Source organism: Myodes glareolus, chromosome 17 (genome assembly GCF_982192425.1).
Source record: "Myodes glareolus chromosome 17, mMyoGla1.1, whole genome shotgun sequence".
In the NCBI taxonomy this organism is placed as follows: domain Eukaryota; kingdom Metazoa; phylum Chordata; class Mammalia; order Rodentia; family Cricetidae; genus Myodes; species Myodes glareolus.
The window spans coordinates 17021389-17042500 of record NC_142042.1 but is presented as its reverse complement, the minus strand read 5'-3'; the positions used below and the strand labels follow the sequence as shown (position 1 = coordinate 17042500).

The following is a 21112-nucleotide window of genomic DNA, read 5'->3' as shown; positions in this document are numbered from 1 at the left end:
CTACCAACTGGCAAACTTCAGTCTGATAGAAATGAGAAAGCATGAAATCAGTGTTCAAGTGTGGCTGCCGCCACCCACACTAAGAAGGTCCAGGCATTCTCAGCAGGAATACAAACCTACACTGCCTCCAAGAACATTCATAAGAGCAGGCAGCCCCCCCTCACAGGCTGTCTCAAGCCCCACAGCCCTTTGCCCACTGACGCGTAGCAGCTAACAGGAAGGTGGGCTTTACAAGTAAAAGTCAGCCTAAACTGGTTAATTTCTTACCTCTTCACGTATGGCCCGGTTGCTCCTTTAACTTTTTGTTTCCTCTCTTGTCATAGCTCAGCGCCAAATGGTTGTGATTCAGCAGAAGTTTGAACCTGAGAGAAAGAAATGTTTTTTTCAGAACAGACATTCAAAATTAAGTTCCTTCCACTGTTGTCTTTCTTGCCTGTCTCTGGGTGTGTGTGTGTGTGTGTGTGTGTGTGTGTGTGTGTTTCTCCTTGTCCCTGTGCAAGGCAGCTACGTCGTGGTCTATAAATATTGACCCTCACACTTGCTCCAAGCTCTCTTTGCTCATGGCACAGGTCTGTGTTACTGAACACCGTGGTAATACTCCGGCGAGGTTCTCAGCTGCTAGGACAAAGCAGAGGATTGGCTCACTACCCAGCAGCCCTGTGCTTGCCTGGAAATACCATGTCGCTGCCAGCTTTACAGATGCTACGGGCCTTTCCTGAGCCCCAAATCAAGCACAGAGGGGCAATTATGAGGCTTGTCTGAAGAAATACAGCTTTCCTAAAGCAGGTGGAGAGAAGAGGTCCAGGAGGAGGGGAGGACAAGGAAGCAAATACTGCCTTTGTTCTGTCTAAACACCACCATCACAAACCTTTATAAAATTCCTTCCTAAATGCCATTCAATTAAACTTTGCAAAACTTGGCTATACATATTATGAATGACCTAAATCATAGAAAAGTAGTTTTATAATTGTTTTAATATTGCTTCTTATTTTTTTAAAAAAATGCTGCAGGGAATGAGTAATTGGCCACAGAGAGATTTTTAAGACATATGTTCATTTGCAGAATGATAGAAATGCATTGGAATGCTTAATATTAAACAGATAAATTATGTACTGGTGAAAGAAACTAAAATGTAATCTAAACATTATGTGAATCAACATGCTAAGTTAACTTGTAGATTTACAATCCTGTCAATTTGACTTATTTTATTTTGGGGTCTTAGATTAAAGATAATCCCAATACATCCCAATATGTAGATTGTAGGTAACATAAATTTCCTATTATCTATATTCTATAGCATTCACATTACAAATGATTAGAAAATATATCATTCCAGATTTTTCTGCTTTTACTAATGATAATAACTTGTGTTTCTTATTAAATTGTATCTCTTGATTAAATCAAAGATGAAGGAATCTTTGGAAACAATCTGGTCCTGAATCTTCGAGGTCCATCTCATCTAGGCTGTTAGTTTACTCAGGGTCATGAGGCAACATGGGAGCAGAGAGCCAAACCACAGACCTTCCTTCTTACTCAGATGCTGGGCAATGTCCGCCGGGATAGTGATTCTCAAAACTCATCTTCAGTTTCATCTTCCTGAAAGCCTTACCCATCAGAAAATAGAATCACAGTCAGGTGTGGTGGCACACCCCTTTAGTCCCAGCACTCAGGAGACAGAAGAAGACTCTGTGAGTCTGAGGCCAGCTTGACGTAAATAATGAGTTCCAGGACAGCTAAAGCTACAAATTGAGATACTGTTTCCAAACAACAATCAAAACAAAAATTCATAGGCACAAAATTAGTGTGAAATAGAAAATTTGTTATAAGTAAAATGCCTAAAATTGTTACATACGATTAAGTTTCAAACAACTAAAATCAAATCCTCCATGCTTAATTCATTAGTTAGTATTTTTGCTACGTTAACTCTTTGCTGGGAAAGGCGTACAGCTAGATGCTGAAGAAGCAACATTCCCACTCTCAAAGACCTTATAATCTAAGTTAGAGTGTTTAATTGCTAGACAGTGCATTACCTAGAAAACGAGGAGAGTACTAAGGAAAAAGGAGCAAGCAGAACTCCAGCTAGCACTGCCTACAACAGACAGCTTGTCATGTGATACTCCAGGCAACTTTACTGAGGCACAGACAGGGTGACAAGGTAGAGAAGAACAGAAAAGGGATGGCACACATATGCAACTGCAAACAGGTCTTTCTGGTTGGGGTGCACACAGATAAGACCACGTGTTTGGGGACAATATGCAGCAGAGAAGGAGGTATGGACTGTGAAAATCATGTTAAGAAACTTGGGATTTCTATTTAAAGTAGGCTACAAGCTTCAGCTACTTGTCACACACACACACACACACACACACACACACACACACAAAAATTGAAACTTATGTAATCCTCATGCAATCAACAAGTTTATATGTTTAATTTTTAGCAGTAATATCAGGAGTATTTGCAAAGAACTGATTTTCTACTCTTCTAGAAATAACATTTTAAAAATAAAATTAAGCAATAATACATACACAATCCATTGTAATTTAAAATAATCATTATCTCTCTATAAATAAAAGGAAAGGCATTCATTTAATGGTTGAAAATTTTGTTTAATATTTTATTTCATTGACATTTTAATCACCTCATTTCTTCATAGAATTTTTGTAAAATACACATAGTATTTTTAATATCATAGATCTCTTCCATAAGATTTAATGTATTGAAGTTTTAGTTATTAACTATCCTATGACTGTGCACACACAATGACAACATAGTATGATTTAGGATGGATAAGGGTAAAAGAAATGTGTAAAACAAATGCTGCCATTAATAAAGCATTGCTTTTAGCAAGATCAATATTCACAGAGTACAAGGAGATGTTGAGAAGGTAGATGCCCCAGTGAAACTATCCATCCAGCTGCTAAGTGAAAAGAACCAGTTTTGAAAGGCTCGACAGCTTGAGGTTCCAGCCATTTGGGAACAGGAAACCGTTCCAGGGGTTCGAGGCTTTCCGGGTGAGGGACAAAGGGCACCAAGGAGGAAACTACTCCTGGAAGCACATCCACTTTGAGTGATGTAATGGCAGCATGAGGCCAAGCATGTGGCAAATATACAGAATTGTTCAGCCCAGAATGAAGCCCTGCGCTGTAGAGATGGCTCAACCCTTGCTATTCTTGCAGACAACCAGACTTTGCACCACAAAACCCATTTCTGGTGGCTTATACTCACCGATAACTCCAGTTCCAGAGGGACCCAATATTGTTGGCCTTTAGAAGTGTTAGTACTCATGTGTACATACCCACATAAACACACACACACAAACATTTTAAAGTACTCATTTTTGAAAAATTAACCATGTAAAATATGAAGCTATGTAAAGTTTAAAAGACAAGCTCTCATGAGTAAATTGGGAGCATGGGGAATATGGGAGAGTGGATGGGGGAGAGAGGGAGAAGAGAGAGGAGCAAAGAAAAATGTATAGCTCAATGAAAACAATTTAAAAAGGGAAAGTATGAAAGAATGAAACCTTTTCCGTGTCGTCTTGAAGTACATGGCCTAAAGGTGATATTGTTTACTGAGCAATCTTTGTCTAACAGGAGATTTAGAAATAATCTAACACTAAAAGCAGACCTGAGTCCTTTTGGTGTTCTATGATAAAGAAAATAAAGCTAAGTTATTAAGTGGCTTGACAAAAGTCATGTAACAAATCAGTCATATAACTGGGATTGAACCCCAGTCTATGACCGGACTATAGTACAGCATCCCGCCTGATATCAATTGTTTAACAAAGAATTGATGCCACTCTGGTTAGGAAAAGCAAGGGGCAGGCCAGGAAGGACCAAATGTGCCTTCTGAGCTTCTCTCAGAGAACAAAGAGAATTTTAATATTGAGTACTGAAAAGTAGCAAAAAGAAGGACCTAGCAAGTGAAAGGTTGGCACAAAAGAGCTCAAGGCCTTTTCTTCAACTTGGCAAATGGGTAAAGAGCCTCTGAAAAGTCAAGGCTGGCTCTTCTTTGGGCAGCTAGGGCTTTGCTAACCTAGGTTACAGGAAAAGGAACAAGTTCACAATATGGTGCTGGGAAAAGGGGGTAGTTTTAGTTTTAGACACAATAACTTGGTATGTGTTGAATCTCAGTGAACATGTTCAGTAGATGTTCAAATATGCTGGTCTATGAGAGAGGAAAGCATCTATTCTTTTGCAATTCAAATGCCATTAGCATATAGTCTCCATCAGAAGTCATAAAAGTTGCACCCAGATCATATATTTATCATCTGGGAAATATCTGTACTGTTTCCTCTTTTTACTCAGTAGAAGCAATAGTCTAAATCTGTTTGTTCTTCTCCATCAGTGTGCCTTAGACAGTAGCAACTACAACACCCCTCTGTCTAGGCAGCAACTTACTTATCCTCTGGATTTTCCTTACACACCTGTCCCTTAATAAAATTTCCTTTGATAAATTTCTATTTGCATTCCCCTTTTTGTGTACCTTCTCAGCAAAGCCCATTCCCATAAAATGGGAAACTCTTTCTCTACCCAATACGAAACAATTCCAATAATTGCTGGACACATGGCTCAAAAGACAAGGGTCAGCTATATGCTAACATGGTCACGAGAGCTCTTAGTGTCGTGATGCACAAGGAGAGTCAGTCTAAATTGGTATCTTAAGGAGACCTCTACACATTGAAAACCTGAGAACGAGAAAGGGACTCATGATTGGAGTGATCGATCAGGAGGATGATCTTAGACATCCACTGCATTTCAGGAAATACAGACCAAATGGGTGTATTTTTTTGTGCCTCCACAACATTGACCTTACATAGGTATCACCACTCACTTGTTAACTATATAAATTAGAAAACACACCAAAGATTCAATAATTAGAATTTTTATTTTTGCATCATTGTGCAGTTTTTAAATGAAATTTAAATTTATTCACAGTTGCAATGGATTATTTTGTAAAGAACAAAAGGGAATTGAATCTTACATTGTCATGCTTACATGCTAATAAAAAATTTTAATAGAAAAAGTTGTGATAAAGATGTATTTTTTTATTTATTTGTAAGTCATTTTTTACAATAAAGTTTATGTACATTTATAAGGACTGTGAAAAAGAAAACAAATATAGAGAAAATGAGCTAATTACCCCTCCAGGATTGTAACCACCTACATGGGCATATTTGATTTGCTAATATACTAAAAGATAACGTTAGGAAATAGGTACTCTGGTTATACTAATGCTTAAATTTAATGTTTCCTTGAAGTTAGAAACTAAGAAAACAAAAAGCTAAGCCGTGAATAATTTTGAACTATTTTGTTGACAAACTTAATCGGAAATGAACTATACAAAGTTTCCTACCCTGTGTAGGAATGAAACATATCTCAGGGGCCCACAGCTACAAGCAAAACATTAGTAATCTAAGCTTGTACTCATTTTACACCCGAGAGTCTGTGACTTTCAGTATAAATGACAGGAAGAAGAAAATGCACCAGACACCCAGTTAGAAGTAAGCCGCGGACTATGCTTTCCTTATTCTTTCCTTTGGGGACCTATTATTCGTCATATCATGTGCACCGTGACTTACCTTCAACTCTAAGGGTCTTTGTTCTCACGTAATAAATACTTTGTGCTCCCAGGACCCCACAGGAAAATCACACATAAGTCTACTAACCTTTACGGCTGCCCTTTATCTGAGCACTTATCCATTATGAGTTTTAGAAATACTGACTGCACAATTTGTAAATAGGCCATTTGTTCTTTTCAAGTGGAACAATGTCATTCATAAGCAGAGATGAAAGAATACCCTAAATATGCGAGCCATAGCAAAGAATGTGTGCCCATTTTAATTATCATTTGACAGCACACCAAACTAATGCCAAACCAAAATAAAGCACCTTGTCATTAACAAATAGAACATGTTCCATAGTGGAGAGAACATAACCAGAACCAAAACATGCTCAGTTGCACTTAGTTTTGCAAATCTAAAGAGAATCAGGAACATAGCTATTGTCACGTTACAGTTGTTACTTCTCGGTTGTGGGGCCAATTTCTGTTCTTGCCTATTAATCAAGCCTAAATTTCAAACTGAAGTAATTTTCTGGTTTTGATATATGAATTTACAGAATAAAAATGACTAATAAGGAGGATGATCACAAAATGTGTTGTTTAACATAGTAAGCACTTATCTGCAATATAATTCCGAGTAGTTCTTATTTTAAAAATCTGTAATTATTAAAATAATGTAACTTAAAGGAAGCATTTCATAACAAATCATTAAAATTATTCCACTCTAATTTAACTTTGTCTACAACCATTACAAAATACAAATTAGATTCATGTGACAATAAGGTTCTAGGAAGAGTTTTAATTTCCAGATGGTGACTGTGACCTGGCCTATTGGGAAACCATTTCTTTTTCTTATAAAGGTACACTTCAACTCTTATATATGTTTCTTTTTTTCCTTAAGATTATTTTTTTTATTTTTAATTTTGTGTGTGTGTGAGAGAAAGAGAAACAGAGAGAGAGAGAAACAGAGAGAGAGAGAAACAGAGAGAGAGAGAGAGAGAGAGAGAGAGAGAGAGATTGTGTGTGTGTGCACGCATACATAAGTGCATGTACCAGTGGAGAACAAAAGACCCCCAACTCTTGAGTTATAGGTGGCTGTGAGTTGCCTGACATGGATGCAGGGAACTGAGCTCAGGTCCTCTACAAAAACAGTATTCATTCTTAACCATTGAGTCATCTTTTTAAACCTGATGCCTGTTTCTTTTGACTCATATGAAGGTCCTTTCATGTATCTATACATAACCATCATTAAGAATGTACCGTTAACCTGTCTTTTATTTAAAATATGTAAATTTTGATTATAATCTTTCCCTCCCCAAACTTCTCCGAGATATTTTTCACCTCCTTAACATTCATTGACTTAATGGAATACTATTTTTAGAAAAATACAAAACCTGCACTTTATAAGGAACTGCAAGCAAACGCAGGAGAAGCACAGGTGTCCTTTTCTCCAGCAGGGAGGTCACAGAGGTCATCCTGAAACCACCCATAGAAAAAGGATCTGTACCAGCTAAAGTAGAAAAACAAAGCAGAGGTTTTCCCTAAGCCAAGCCACCAGCCCTCCCTCCTCCAGCCAGGAGAAAGCAAAGACACCAGCTCAGCCAGGAAGGCCTGTCTACCAAATTTATGCTGACTTTAAAAAGAATATTTATTAATCATCTGGCAGTACCTCATAAAAACATCACTGGATTATTAAGTTCAACTAGGCAATGAAAGTAGCAATGTAAATGAAGTCTAATAATTCATGAACAAAAATAAAACAAAAACAACACTGTTTTATTTTGCTACTTCATAATAAGCATGTTTTCATGTGGTGGGATTGAAAACTGCAAAATGGAGACTCACCATCATCCTCTTTAAGGCCAGCTTTCTCTAATCAAAATATATTTCAAAAACAAGAAGAGGAAAAAAAAGAGAAAACCTATAGTGATATTTTATTTGTAATCTAACAAATAAAGCTTGCCTGAAGATCAGAGTGCAGAGTTAGCCACACTAGTTAGTCATAGAGGCCAGGTAGTGGTGGCACACACCTTTAATCCCAGCACTTGAGAAACAGAGGCAAAGGGACCTCTGTTGAGTTCAAAATCACCCTGGGCTATACTAGATTGATTCAGTCTAAAAGAGAAACAGAGCCAGGTGGTGGTGGCTCAAAACTTTAATCCTAGTACCAGGAAGGTAGATACAGGAAGTGATATGGCTGGGAAGAGGGAAGAATATAAAGTGACAGAAGACAAGGGTGCAGATTCCATCTGAAGATGTATTCTGAGGATTCTTGGAGACAGTATTGCCCTTTTGATATGAACATTGGTAGAGGTAAGAACTCTCTAGTGGCTGACTGTTCTGCTTCCCTGATTCTACAAGCTTTATTTGTTAGAACACAAACAAAATATCACTACAAAAACAAATTTTAATATGAAATGAACGAGTCACCTCTTACTCCTTTGGTTCATATACAACTGTAATATATATATTTAAAAAGATAGATAGATAGATAGATAGATAGATAGATAGATAGATAGATAGATATCGCGGATGTTCTGGTGGACAGAGCTGAAAACATCTTATAGGTAGACAAAAATGGCAGGCAAATAAGGAAAAGATTAAAGACAGAGATTCCATCTTATAGATTCATTAGAGCTTAAAGCTCTTATATATAATATTGCTGGGTATAATACAATTACAAAAAACAATTAGGTTTTGAGGTAAATTGTATTGATCTTTTCATTTTTCAAGACAATTTTGGAAGTGTTCATAATGCAATAGAGGCAGATAAATGTGATGGAGAAATACACTCTGGCCTTTTTCCTGATCTTATGATCTCATTGTGAGGGTCAGCTTTATCCAACAAGAACAGTAGAGATCCTTGAATGAAGGAAGATGGCTACAGTAGAACATGATTTTGGGTCTAGTTGGGTTATGGCATATGTATAATCATGCTCTTCATTCTTACACATTATCTTAGGTTAATGAATAATAACTTTTCAGTTACTCACCAGCTCCAAGTGGTGTAAAATCTAGTAACTCACAACTATATAGTCCCTTACATGTTTAAAGAATGTAGTTCCTCTATATCATTTCATTTTATGTTCAGAACAAGCATGGTTGCACATATTTCTACTTCATACACAGAGAAACTAAAGTTCAAATGTGGGATAATGCTCTTATACACTGTAAAGACTTGTCACTCATATTAGTCTAATAAAATGCTGATTTGGCCAGTAGCCAGAAAGAAAGAATAGGTGGGGTGACCAGACTAAGAATTCTGGGAAGAGGAAAGGCAGAGAGACGCACCAGACGCAGAGGAAGCAAGAGGAGAATGCCTCACCAAGAAAAGAATCAAGCCATGTAGCTAAACAGACAAGAATTATGGGTTAATTTAAGTGATAAGAGCTAGTTAATAATAAGCCTGAGCTAATAGACCAAACAGTTTATAATTAATGTAAGTCTCTGTGTGTTTCTTTGGGACTGAATGGCTGCAGAACCTGGTAGTACAGAAACTTCCATCTATATTCAAAGAATTAGGTACACTAATAAATTATGGTGTAAAAGATTGAAAGACAATCACAACTCAGGCAATCTCACAAAACTCATGTAAATCTTCTAATACAGGAAAACGTCTCAGTAGGAATGTTTTTCCAGTGATGGATATAATATGAATTCTTCAGTGACAAAACAAAATCTTACTGAGCTTGAAGTTGGCAACACACAGGCTCATATATCCACTGTCCCCTCTTTTCAGTGAGAAACCAGTCAAATCTCAGACTTCATTGCCACATAATTGTCACAACTGAAACAATCCCAGGCTAGTCCCTCTGTTACCACTTCACTTCCTCCACCAATCTTCTGTTCTGTCACCAAGCCGCCTCTTGCTGACAAAAGGGTCAAACTTCTCAACATGGAATGTGGGTCTCTCCCTGGCCACAAATGGGTCTGACTCTTTCAGCTTCATTTCCTCTATGTCCACAACAGAAAACCCATGTTACACCCAAACACTCCACACTAGGTGTTCACTTGAAATGACCTGTACAGCACTTCCATACTTCTGTGCCTCTTCATAGAGTAGCCCCTTCTTTATGTCCCTTCACAGGGGCTGCGTTTTAAAGTAGACCCAAGGCTAGGTCCAAATATATGTTAGTGCAGGTGCAAATTAGAAGAAAAAGTTTCGTGAATGCTCTTACCAAGGTTTCTCCTGTTCCTCTGAGGAATGCGGCAAACTGCTTGGCTTGAAGTGGTGTATTTTATCCTGCAAAATCAAAGGAAAAAATAAAAGTTCATACATCTCACAAGCTCCCAGGAGCAAAATTCTCACACTGCTGTGCCTTTCAGTATGACTTTGTGGGACCTAACAGTATAAAAAGTAAGGCAATAAAAAATATGATTATTTTAACTGTATGGAAGTTTCTGAGAAATATTAACATAAAAGTTAAGCATACAATACTTCTGAGCTTTTGAAACAGAAGATCAACTGTTAAGGTGATTCTAAGAGGTATTTAAATGCCCAAAGCTTTACAATTATACCTATGAAACCAAGAAGTTTCATCGAGAATTTAAAGCATGTATGTGTCCAAAGATTGCTGCCTTTTGGGGGGAGATGGTGATAGAACAATGAAGTTCAGAGTACAGTGCTGAAAGCAATCATCAGCTTATGAGCAATCAATAGCAATTAAAAGCTGCATTTTAAAGCATGTGTCAGGTGTTACTGGAAAAGGCATCTGTCTGAATAGCAGCTATTGAGAAGTTTATCAAAAATAGTAAATAATGTATTAAAAAGTCCCAAGTGGGTAGTGAAACCTTATTCAGATGACAAGCTGTTTATCAGTTGGAAGCCAGTACTCAGACTCATTGTCTCCAATACTGTTTTCATAATTTCCTAAGAGTACATAACACCACACTTCACTCTTTGGCTTAGGAAAGCTTACTTATGCACTATACTATTAAAAACTACTTTGACTTACTTATACTCCCAACAAATACATTTTTGCAATCTTAATTACCACTTCTAATGTTACTTTTTAAATTTTTATTAGTTTTCTGAGAATTTCTTGCACTGTATTTTAATCATAGGCACCCTCCCCAACTCCTCCCAGCCCCTCCAACCCCAAGCCTTGTGTCCTCTTTTCTTTTCTTTATAGACAAGAAGGATAAGTCGTGCAAAGCCCATAACCTTAGAAGTAAGGCCTTCAACTGGAGTGCAGTCAAGGAATAGGTCTTAAGAGAATGTTTGAATTTACTAAATGCTTTCATTCAGTTAACATTTCTGAGGACATGTAATGGGGGTGTCCACACAGACACAGTCTTCTGATTTCAGTGTGTTTAATGAGGGAGACAGATAGTGAGCCAATTCCGAAAACCATGATAATACAAGCAATAGATGCAGCGATGTAGCACAGAGAGGATCAGAGTGCTGGAGAGAGAGCTCAGAGGTGACTTTTTGAAAGAGAAAATAGTTCTGAAAACAGCATCAGTTAACCAGAAAGCCAAGGAAACTTTGAAACATTAAACATGTTACAGGTGATAGAAAGACTACGAATGTGGCCACTGGAGAGAGGAATTCTGGAGGCAGTAATTAATACAATCATCATCACTGCCCTTAGGCTTCCAATATTGGAATATTCATATTTTCTGGGTTTTACTCCTCTCTGCCTGTTCTCATTTCCATTCATTTTATTCTAGATCTTAACATTTAAAGTATGATCACATGTAGCTTTTCGGAGGAGTAAAAATATAATTCTTCATGTGACCACTATGGCTTCTGTATCAGAATTAATAGTTACCTATTCAGAAGTATTTACTGACAACAGGCTTTGTTTTAAGACCTCGGAAAAAAAGACCGAGCTGATCGTCTCACTGAGTTTGTTCTGCAGGAAGAAGAGAGACTCAAAAAAATATGATAATATCTCCCAGCGAAACATAAAACAATGAAAGCAAAGCACAATACTGTGTTTTGAAAAACTTCCTCTTAAGCTGAATCCATAGAGGTCCAGCTATGTGATGATATCAAGAAAGGATGTTCCAGACAGACAGAACTGCCCACGGAAAGTTACTTGGGAAAGAATCCTCTCTATAAGAAAAAAGTAGTAAGTGGAACAGCATATGAAGTCTAATACTTGGGACTGACAATGACATTTCCAACTAGTGGTTCCTACATGTGCAGCACATTAAAACCACCTGAAAGTTTTTCCCAAACGCAAATATCTGAGTCATATCCATAAACGAGCAGGCCCAGGGTCACTACAGTGATCCCAGATGCCAGCATTCCCTGTAGCTTTCCAGGGCATCCAGAGAGATGGCCCAGCTGAGCCATACTAATTTAAGTCAAAATGAGACATTCAAATTTTAGTCCAATGACATAACATTCCATTGAAGGCCAAATTTCACTTAAAATTTATTATGCACCAAATTATTTAAATTCCACCTAGACATTTGGTTAAAAGAAGCATGATACCTTAGGAATTTGTTTCTTTCTAAACCAAATTACCACCCAGAATGAAAATGACAGAAAGCATTGACCACTTTTCTGAATAATCAAATATTTTTGGTGAAAATAGTTCCTTTGGAATGCTCAGTGTAGTAACTCATTACTTTTATATAACGTTTTTGTAGACTACTAGAATACACTGCCTTGTAAATAGCATCATATCTGTTGAGAGGGATACACACAAAAATATAAGAAACATTTTTCTTCCTATGGCTTTCTTTCTCACGGGTGGTATCTCACTATGCTGTCCAGGCTAGCCCTTAGGTCCTTGGCTCAAGCAATCCTGTTGTCTCAATTTCTCAAATATCCATAAGCACAGGTACACACCTCAGTACCATGACTGCTCTTTTTGATCATTCCTAAGTGCTAGAGTAAATCTGCCATTGTGAGTTAGGAATATCGAGTACAGGTCACATCCCAAGAAAGAGCCCTACCAACTAAAATCTACTTTCACTACTGCAAGTTCCCAGAACAGTAGCTGCTAGATCTCATACTATTACAGTAAAATATATTAACTACTTAAGCAAACTTAATAAAAAATTCACTCACTCAGTGCGAGACAAAACTATCATATACTTTAGCTGCGCACCCATAATACATTTTACTCAAATTGCCTATAAGCTTGAAGATAATTCAAAGGTCTTAAAAATCCTTTTGGAATTAATAAACAATCCACACCTGCAGGCCCACTTATTCATATTACATTTACTAATTCATAGGTTTCACCTTGCATCACAGAGCATGAACAGTTGAGGCAGGTTACATCCATGACCCCTGGACTGAACAATCAAATTAGATCCTAACTTGCTGTACTAGATCATGCATCGCTACTACTTTAGAATGTCTTAAAACTATAGCTGATAACCTGGGCTTCCCTAGATACACTGATTCATTTCTGTGATGGCTGACTTTTCATTGTTAGTAGCCATACCTATAGCCAAGATTTGTGACTTCTTTCATAAAATAATTATGGTGAACTAAGATAATTTACTCTGGTTTTCCATTAATTTCTGTCACTTTTGATTCATTGTAAAGGGCTCCACTGAATACGGCCTCTTGAAAGCCCCGAGAAGTTACGTACACAATTCACAAGCCTAGCCATTTTCAGGATCTTGGATCTTAAATGCTGTTATGTTCTGGCGGTCTCTCAAAAGCAAGCTGGGTGATGCTATTGCTGAGGGTGGAAAGGAATCCAAGTCAATAAGATGAAGTGAAAGGGTCCAACCTGTGTAGACTAAACATCTAAAATAGCCCCAAATTTGCCAAAACACACGCAGCCCACATACCCCTAGGGATAGAAGACAAGCTAGGCTCGTGTGGCCAAGTGCAAAGAAAGGCATGCAGTTACAACCTCATCAGCTAAATGAAGTTTTTGTGGCTCATATTCATTAAATTCAGTCACATACCTATTGCTACTTTACACGGTTAATTTTAAAAATCACTGGGACCTACCACAAAATAGCAATGCACATGTAGACGTTAGGAAGAAAAATAATTTCTCTTCTTTTGAGTGACATTTCCCCTCTCCTCTTAAGTATTTTGAGTAGTCCGCCAAATAAAACTATTGCCATTCATAAATTCTACGTGGCTAAGAGCTTAATATAACTTAAAACATGTGCCACCCACAATCCTTATTTTGACTTTGGCAAAAGAAAAACATAAAGTTAGGATGCCATCAGAGGCTATAAATAGAAATTGAATGTGTAAACAAATAGATTTGATTGTGAAAAGCAAAGATTTTAAAGTTTTTCTTTTAATACAAAATTAAATATATCAGCATTCTACAAACTTGAGTTAATTTGTAAAGTGGATAGAAAGAAGTGTGGCAGATTTTTTTTTGCATTCTTACTCTTTGTGAATTTCATTGAATGTATTTTGATCACACCCATTCTCCTTTCTCCTACCTCCTTCCAGATCAAACCCCACTTCCATACCCCTTAACCTTATCTCCTCATTTGTTTAAGCCTATCACTGTAGCAGAATTTTTTAAAACATGACTGAAATGATCTCTTCCACCCAGAACATTCATTCTTGCAGCATGTCTTAAAGGCTCCTCCCACAGAAGGGGGCTGTCAGCCCCTTCTCATTCAATCTGGCAATTTATTACCATGGCAAGTGTGATAGTCTATGACTTCCAAGGCTGGATCATAAAATTTGATTGATGTCACACCTTACTGAACAGAACACAGCTCTGGAAAGTGTTAGCTACCATGTGAACAGCAACCCACCCCAGAGGATACTGTGGTTACAAAGACCAACCATGCTACCAATGTGCAGAGAACAACCACCATGAGTCATGGTGTGACTGGACAGTTCCTTGCTGCTTCAAGCTCTCGTGGTTCTGCCTGCAGACTATGTCACTAGAAGGTGAAGGGTTTTCTTGAGTGGAAGCAATTTAGTAGTAATTACAGCCCGGTGACATTTGATATAGAATATGTACCTAATCAGCTCTAGGTATCCGCTGAGGAGATGCTGAAGCAGAATCTGAGAATGTCTGACATCTTTAGTTAAGTCATGGATAGAGCTGAGTAAAGTTTTTAAAAAAAAAGCTGTATAGTTTTCAAGAAGAGGAACTATTTAAATAAAGACAGGGTGTGCTGGTTTAAAAACAGCACTCTTCTGCACCTTCTAACACAACAGAGACAAAAATGGCATCAAGTACCAGACTCGATGGAGCTAGGCTTTGACAAAAGACAAATAAAGGTAGATGGTAGCTAAAAAGAGTGTTTATTACATGGAGGAATAAGAGAGTCGAGACGCCAGTGCTATAATGCAGTTTAAAGGTCTCCTATGACTCTTAAAGGCACAAGAGCTGATTTTCTCTACTAAACAGGGCTACTCAGAATCCTAAGGTGCTGTAAAGTCAGCATCCTCAAATCAAACGTCCCTGATAAACAAATCAAACACCCCTGTCTGTCTAGCTTCTGCTAGCACAGTGGGTTATTAATATGGTGATTTATAAATTGATATATAATACCCAGAGATTGTTAAAGAATCCTATTATTTGGAACTGAAAGACAGAGGAGGAAATGGAGTCATCGGTGGTCAACACAGGCTACACCTTCTGGGGGAAAAAAAAACTGATAACCCAAAGGATGGAATCCAGCGCACGGAGTTAAGAGCCAACAGTTGCCAGAACAATTTGCAGGAAGGACAGAGCCTCGATAAGCAAATGGCAATATGGCCAACAGGATGGCTATGGTTCCTTTCTCCTATGAACAGGTAGAACAATGGGGATTTCCCACAGCGGTTCAGCACTGAATGCATGTGAAAGACAAGAAACTTTTCTTGTCAGGTGCTCAAAGGTGCTCACAAGACCCTTCAGTTCAAAGTTTTCAGTACACAAAGGCATTCACCCCTGCCTGCACTTTCATTTGCCTTAAAGTCCAAGACCTTGGCCTGCAAATGCATCTAATTGGAGAATGAGACTAAGATTCTGAAAGCAGAAACAGTGATGCTTTGTCTACAGGAGAATGGTAAGTGGCCATGATCAGAGGACAGAAGATCATGCTTCCAAAGATGACCACACTAATACCACCACCTTATGACATGCCAGGTACTGCTGTACCACATGCGCTCCTCAGCCTGGAGTTTTTGACTGGAGGTCAAGAACTAAGTAGGTGGAGTTCTCTGATTTCGTGAAACAAAGCATAAAAGGCAAGGAGTTCTCACCTTGTTCATCTTAATGTTCTCCCTCAATCACTCAGCTACTGCATTAGCTGCTGATGCCCACGCTATGAAGAAACCCAGATTAGCACAGTGGATAACACCAGGTTCTATGGAGAAAGAGATTCCTAATTAGTCCCCTCCCCCGATACACACACACACACACACACACACACACACACACACACAGCCTCACCTGCTCCTTCCAGCGCTGACCAAATGCATGGGAAACCCTAACCAGATGCAACAGCCCAACTCTCCACCATTTCCTAGCCCACAGAAACTGAGACCACCAAATAGCTATAGTTCCATACTGCAGTGGATTGCAGCGATCTGTTACGTAGCTAAAATAATAGACGGACAAAGCAAGAGAGAACCTACTGCTTTGGGAACATAAGAGAAATGTCACAGAAATTGCTAAAATAAATATTCTGATGGAAAGTATTGAAAGATAAAACATTATATTGACATTATTGTGATGGCTGTTGTAGAGAGACAGCTTGACAGGAGACGAGCTTATGTGCATGCTTCTCAGGCGTTATCTATAGTAGGTTAAATGAGGGGACAAAACACACCTTAATTGCCACACTCACACAAAGCGAGAAGAAGCTAAGCAGTGGCACTCCTCTCTGTCTGCTTCCTGGCTGCACACACAATGTGACCAACTGCCGTAAACTTTTGCCACCACCACTTCCTGCCAGCATGGCCTGTCAGTCAAAATGGACCCTTCCTTTCTGAGGTCACTTTTGTCATAGCAACGAGGTGATTAACTCTCTATCAGTCTTTAAGTTAAACCACTAAGAAATACAAAATGAGATCATATGAGGTCATGTATTGAATCATGTGGTATTAGAGAAACGTGGGCCTGCATACCTTAATAACTTCTATGCACTATTACCATCAATAACATTTCTACTTGAGAAGTCAATTGAAGGATTTCAAATGGGATCTCCCAGCCTGATCTTGACATTTACAGTTTTTTTTTAAATTTAAAGTACAACTAGAAAAACAAACTGAAGACTTAGACATAGCTGCAAGGTCTGTAATTCCAGAACACAGGGACCTGAGACAAGGGTATTATAAGTCCTAGGCCAGTCTGGCATTCTCACTGGGAAACTCCCCAAAACGGACACAACAAATGACCACACTGATAAAACCCAAAATATTTGCTCCAAATCATCCACAGAATAGATGCTGAGAGCAGGAACGAAGAAATCCTGGAGTCTAAGTCTAAAAATGCTGGCAATCAATGCAGTAAACAATAAGATTCCATAGGGGGAAGAATTTTAAAAAATGCTTCTATAAACCTTTTAATAATAAAATTAATTCAAAACTACGAAATTACTTGTAGTTATTAGCAGGATAAATATATTAAGAAAGTATATATAATGGCGAGAAAAAATACTTCATAAGCAAAAAGCATGAGATTGACAACGAAGACCAACAAACACGACACTCATCTTAATTTCAATGAAGGTAAAAAAAATGACAAAGCAAAGGTCACCCGAGTTTGAGTTGAAAGAATCAATGTAAGTTTTAGTAGTGATCAGTTCTGGAAAGGGATGGGAACGAAATGTTCAGTTTACACAGGAATTCTGGCTAAAAACGTGGGTGTATGGCTGGAGTATTTATGAGGTCAGTATTTTGAAGAACTTTTTCTCAGTGATTATATTTGTGAAACTTTATCGAGATTAAGAGTCATAATTTCAGACTTTAAATTATGTATCCATAAGTTATCCATATGCAAAGGGTAAACATAACCAATTGCTACCATGACACTGGCATTTATTTAGAATTTACTGAGTTCTTTGAAGATGCTGTTACAATTTCTAATGTATAAATACTTCAAAGTCACTATCTTCTCTATTCTTTAACAATAGAGAATTTATAAACTAGAAAATCCCCTCTAAAAACATACCTATGATGGAATTCTTCATCAGTCTCACCCAACATTTCTGCCCTGTGCAGTATGTTTTTATTTCCATACAGACACTGTATGTATCTGTAAGCATTCCTGGACAGCATGGGAGACCTATTTCAATGAAGCCCTACTTCAAAAAACCAAAACTAGAGTACACAAATAGATCAGAGACTTTAAAACTCTTGAATTTTGTTAACAGGCAATTAAGAGTGTCCTAATCGTGCTAAATGTTGAAAGTAATAAATGTGCCATAAGTGTGAACAGCATTGGAGCTGATTCTTCTGTCACTACAGTCGCGGGGACGAGGAACAACGCAGAGAGGGTGATGTCACTGTCTGCAGCTGATATTAGATTCACTTTCTTTTTTTTAAATCTCTTTACAAATTGTTCCTTTTATTTATCAAATTTCACATTCCAACAGGTAGACCATTAAAAAAATAAATAACTCAGGCCTCATTCATGGGTCACCTCTGGCCTGTGTCTCTACTATAAAATCTTTCTGCACATCTGTGCCTTGCGGAGTCACAGCCTCTTTAAATATAGTTTCTCAATCTTAAAAATTGAGGTTTTCTTTTCATTTGGAGCATGATGTTTTAATTGATTTTATTGAGCTATACATTTCTCTCTAATCCCATCCCTTCCTCTCCCTTCCCCTTCAAATCTCTCCCATGGTCCCCATGCTCCCAATATACTCAGGAGATGCTCTTTCTTCTTCCCATGTAGATTAGATCCATGTATGTCTCTCTTAGGGTTCTCATTGTTGTCTAGGTTCTCTGGGATTGTGATTTTGTAGGCTGGTTTTCTTTGCTTTATGTCTAAAAGCCACTTATGATGAGTACATGTGATAACTGTCATTCAGAGTCTGGATTACCTCACTCAAGATGATATTTTCTAGATCTATCCATTTGCCTACAAATTTTAAGATGTCATTATATGTTTTCTGCTGTGTAGTACTCCATTGTATTAATTACCACATTTTCCTTATCTATTCTTTAGTCGAGGGGCATTTGGAATGTTTCCAGGTTCTGGCTATGACAAATAATGCTGCTATGATCATAGCTGAGCACATGTCCTTGTGGTACAATTGAGCATCCTTTGGGAATATACCCAAAAGTGGTATTTCTGGGTCTTGAGGAAAGTTGTTTCCTAATTTTCTGAGAAATTGCCACACTGACATCCAAGGGGCTGTACCTGCTTGCACTCCCACCAGCAATGCAGGAGTGTTCCCTTTACCCCATATCCTTTGCAGCGTAAGTTGTCATCAGTGTTTTTGATCTTCATCACTATTACAGGTGTAAGATGGAATCTCAGAGTTGTTTTCATTTGCATTTCTCTGATGGTTAAGGATGTTGAGCATTTCCTTAAGTGTCCTTCAGGCATTTTAGATTCCTCTGTTGAGAGTTCTCTGTTTAGGTCTGTACCCCATTTTTACTGGATTATTTTGTTCTTTTGATGACCAATTTTTTGAGTTCTTTGTATATTTTGGAGATAAGCCCTTTTTCCAATGTAGTATTGGTGTAGATCTTTTCCCATTCTGTAGGCTGTTGTTTTGTCTTATTGACTGTGTCCTTTGTTTTATGGAAGCTTTTCAATTTCAGGAAGTCCCATTTATTAATTGTTGCTCTCAGTGTCTTTGCTACTGGGCTTATATTTAGGAAGTGGTCTCTTGTGAAAACGTATTCAAGTGTACTTCCCACTTCTCTTCTATGAGGTTCAGTGTGCCTGGCTTTATGTTAAGGTCTTAGATCCATTTGGACTTAAATTTTGTGCATGGCAATAGATGTGGATCTATTTTCATTCTTCTACATGTTGACATCCAGTTATGCTAGCACCATTTGTTGAATATGCTTTCTTTTATCAATTTTATAGTTTTGGCTTTTTTTTCAAAAATCAGGAGTTCGTAGGTGTATGGATTAATATCTGGATCTTTCATTCGGGTCCATTGATCATCCTGTCTGTTCTCATGCCAATTCTAGGATGTTTTTCAGTACTGTAACTCTGTAGTAAAGTTTGAAGTCAGGGACTGTGATGCCTCCAGAAGTTCCTTTTTTGTATAGGATTGTTTGGGTTATCCTGCGCTGTCATTGACTTAGCCAGAATTAACTGAGCTCTAAACACCAGCAGCCCACAGATTGTATACAGCCAGTTACCCACCCCATGAACTACTGTCAAGTTTCAACACAATGATTCGAGCTACCACTGAATGGAGAATAGAAATATCATTGGTCCATGCTAATAATTCTATGTAAAAAAATGTATACATTTTCTAAGTGGCAATCACATGCTTGATGAAGAATCCTTAATTTTTAAACAATAAAAATTGTTCAGAACTCAATATATTATTGTCGTTCTTAACCTGACATTTTATTCCTTATAAAAGCCACTGCACTGTAGATGTTGAGGCAGAGCCTTACAATCTTCTCCCAGTTAGAGGCGCAGTTTCATCCTCTCAAGGAGAGGAAGGGGAACATGGGACAGGGTATTGTCACCACTGCCAGCAACTTCTAGTCATTTCCATTGTTACTTTATTCGCTGTCTAAGCAAAGATGGCAAAATAAACCACAGAAATATAATTAAGTGGGTGACTGGAAGGGTTCCAAAAGGTCTGAAGGAGAAAAGAAAGCTCCCTGAATGAAAGGCCAGACATTTGGTTTATCCACGTGCAACTATGAATGCTGAAGAATGAGAACTACCAGCATGCTAACACCGCCTTTTGTTGGTACCTTCAAGTAACACACGCAAAAATAGTGATTAAGAACAACCTCATGTGCTCTAAGCTATGCTCACAACAGTTTGTACATTCTGATTTAAGAGCAGGTCAGTAGAAAAATCCCTTGCTATACAAAATCCATTCCAATTACCAACAGTAACTTTATGCAAACCATACTAATGACCATTATCTGTAATCAGAGGGCTTAGTTTGCTGCACTCTCTGACTTCTGTACTGTTCTCTGCAGCCTTCTCTATTTCAATATTTGTTCTCATTACTCCAAGATGTCACCAGTGCTTCTATTTCTATTTATCCGACTTCAAATGTACATGATGTGTCTTAAAAGGCTTAGTGTTGGTGAAAAACATAAGCAGGGACCACCATTTAGTGAACCTCCCTCAAAATTTACAAGACTTTTTTGAGCTATGTTGTCATGCATCCCTAACTCTCTCCAATGAAGATACACAAATGCAGTACAGATACTCAAGGCCTCTTGGCTCCTCTTGTCACCTATCCAGATAAAATAATTTTTCAATTACAGGCGGACTAATACTTCAACAAGGTCCCTCTCTCCCTTCACAGAACTTCAACAGTCAGCTATTTTACTCCCCTATACTATCTCTTTGGGAACAGCTGGCTCAGTTCATGAAAATTTTCCAATATAAATCTGCCATTTGAAAGAGTTGCAGCAACTGGAAATAACAAAGTTAGTCATCAGACTTTTAGGTTTTCAAGTTTTATGTCCACTTTAAATTCAACTAATAAAATGTAA

At 38.0% G+C, this 21112-nt stretch overlaps 1 protein-coding gene across 4 annotated transcripts in view; it reads right to left on the bottom strand.

The window, feature by feature from the left end:
• The window catches only part of Bmpr1b (bone morphogenetic protein receptor type 1B), a 301493-nt gene that overhangs the window by 120623 nt on the left and 159758 nt on the right, over nt 1-21112 (bottom strand). For all 4 annotated transcript variants that reach the window (XM_085677630.2, XM_085677634.2, XM_085677629.2 and 1 more), the window contains exons 3-4: nt 9744-9808; nt 268-362 (exon numbers count right to left, since the gene is read on the bottom strand). The gene's annotated coding sequence lies outside the window, so the exon portion shown is untranslated. The remainder of the gene's footprint in view (nt 1-267; nt 363-9743; nt 9809-21112) is intronic.